At 34.8% G+C, this 2,739-nt stretch overlaps 1 non-coding gene across 1 annotated transcript; it reads left to right on the top strand.

The window, feature by feature from the left end:
* Positions 1-2,366: 2,366 nt before the first annotated feature.
* LOC116275092 lies at positions 2,367-2,470 on the top strand. The gene has a single exon (XR_004184057.1). It is a non-coding gene; the product is annotated as a U6 spliceosomal RNA (small nuclear RNA).
* Positions 2,471-2,739: the final 269 nt, after the last annotated feature.

Raw genomic sequence — 2,739 nt, 5'->3', positions numbered from 1 at the left:
GATCAGTTGAAAATGCAAGAAGTCCTGCGATTCTGTGTGGCTGGCAGCTGGGAGTTGGAGAACTGGAGCTGTTCCTATTCGATACGCTCCGCCCCCTTTTTTAAATTCATTTATTATTATTATACTTTAAGTTGCTTAGGAATTTTTGCTGTGCATAGGTAGGAGTTTGTTACATATGTATACTTGTGCGTATTGTGGTCTGCTGCACCCATCAGCTTCGTCATTTTACATCAGGTATAACTCCCAATGCAATCCCTCCCCCTCCCCCTCCCCATGATAGGCCCGGTGTGTGATGTTCCCTTCGCGGAGTGAAGTGATCTCATTGTTCCAGTTCCACTTATGGTGAGAACATGCGATTGTTGGTTTTCTCTTCTTGTGATAGTTTGCTAGAATGATGGTTTCCAGCTGCATCCATGTCCACTTTCTAAAGGGCCTTAAACTCATCCTTTTATGGCTGCATAGTATTCCATGGTGTATATGTGCCACATTTTCTTAATCAATCTGTCACTGATGGACATTTTGGGTTGATTCCAAGTCTTTGCTATTGTGAATAGTGCGCTGCAATAAACATCGTGTGCATGTGTGTGATGGCATAGCCGCATAATTTATAATCCTTTGGGTATATCCCCAGTAAATGGGATGTAACAGGTCATATGAAGGCATCTAGTTCTAGATCATGAGGAGATAAGCCATACTGTTTTTCATAATGGTGAACTAGTTTACAATCCACCAGTGTAAAGTGTTCCTATTTCTCCACATCCTCTCCAGCACCTGTTGTTTTCCTGACTTTTTAATGATGCATGCATTCTACAGCACAGACAGATGGTATCTCATTGGTTTTGATTTGCATTTCTCTGATGGCCAGTGATGATGAGCATTTTTTCATATGTCTGTTGGCTGTATGAATGTCTTCTTTTTTGAAATATACTGTTTCATATCCTTTGCCCTTTTGGATGGGGTTGTTTGTTTTTTCTTGTAAATTGTTTGAGTTCTTTGTAGGTTCTGGATATTAGCCCTTTGTCAGATGAGTAGATTGCAAAAATTTTTCTCCCATTCACCAAGCAGGTTGCCTGTTCACTCTGATAGTAGTTTCTTTTGCTGTGCAGAAGCTCTTTAGTTTAATTAGATCCATTTGTCAATTTTACTTTTGCTGCGGTTGCTTTTGGTGTTTTTAGACATGGAAGTCTTTGCCCATGCCTATGTCCTGAATGGGTACTACCCTAGGTTTTCCTCTAGGATTTTTATGGTATTAGGTCTAACATTTAAGTCTCTAATCCATCTTGAATTAATTTTCATATAAGGAGTAAGGAAAGGATCCAGTTTCAGCTTTCTACTTATGGCTAGGAAATATAAATTTTTTTACCCCATCTCAGACTTACTGAATCAGAAATTTCAGGAGTAGGACCAGAAATCTGTGTTTCAACAACTCCTATATGAGATTCTGATGCATGTTTCAGGTTGAGAACCACTGATGTGGAGAGTTACTACCTAGAGTTCCAATTCTCAACCCTACCTCCTTTAAGACAGATTTCTCTGCTTAGCCAGAATTCACACCCATATGTAGCAAGTTCAAATACAGGTCTCCTAAAAGTTCAATTTTTAAAAAACAATATCTAGTCTGGAAAAATCAATATATCTAAAGATAAACTAGACCTGCTGTCTGGCAATTCATATCAAATACTGTTAAATCATACAATAGTGTAACAAGAAGCCTTTGTGATACATCACAAATCACTACCATGAATAAAGTTTTACTGTGTAATAAAATTTGCTTGTATTTATTTAGGATATTATTACATAAGAAGAGATCTTTCCTCCCTTCAAAGAATAGTCACTGTATTTTAAAATTAATTTTAATTGTCATTTTTCTACCATTGAAAAAAATATACTGATTATTTCTCTATCCTTATAATTTAGCATAGTGTCTGTCATAAAGTAGGTAGTAAATAAATATTTGTGAGTAAATGAATAAATAAATTATGTAGCAGAGCAGTAGCATGGTTTAGTTGAAAATCACAAAATTTTTCCACAAATAGAGCTAAGTTTATTTCCTAGTTCATTCATTCATTCATTCTCTCAACTTGGATTTGAGAAAATATAGGTTAAGTTTTAATCTATAAAATGGGAAGACTAAAATGTGTTCATAGTCTTTAAACAAAGATTAAAAGAGAAAATCTGTATAAAACACTTCACACAGCATTTATATCATTAAGTATTCCAGGAATTACAGTGTATTTTCTTCTCTTTCCTAGTATAAACATGGTACTCCCTTTTTAAATATATAGGGCTTGCCTCCTCAGTGATTATGTAAAACAGATTATACAGAAAATCCATATATGTCATAAACAAGAATACACATGTTGTTCTTGCTTCAGCAGCACATATACTAAAATTGGAATGATACAGAAAAAGAGTTGCATGGCCTTTGCACAAGAATTACACATAAATTCAAGAAGCATCCTGTATGTTTTTAAATCAATAAGATACTTTTGTTTTTTATGATGCTCTCATTGTAACATAAATAAATGGACTTACAAAAAAAGATTTATGTTACTTTGAAAAAATATATACATTGCACCATTGACTGAGTTTTGTGTGATGAGTTCACAACTTCTTTGATCAGATATAGTGATGCCATGAACAAAGAGGAACCAATGATAAAAGTCAGAATCATTGCCTTGTGTACAATTTAGTGAAGCTATGTATAGTATCGAATATTTATTCAGATATTTTACAGTA

The sequence above is a fragment of the Papio anubis genome, chromosome 5 (genome assembly GCF_008728515.1).
Source record: "Papio anubis isolate 15944 chromosome 5, Panubis1.0, whole genome shotgun sequence".
NCBI lineage: Eukaryota > Metazoa > Chordata > Mammalia > Primates > Cercopithecidae > Papio > Papio anubis.
The sequence above is the reverse complement of the archived record's forward strand: the minus strand, read 5'-3'. Positions and strand labels throughout refer to the sequence as shown.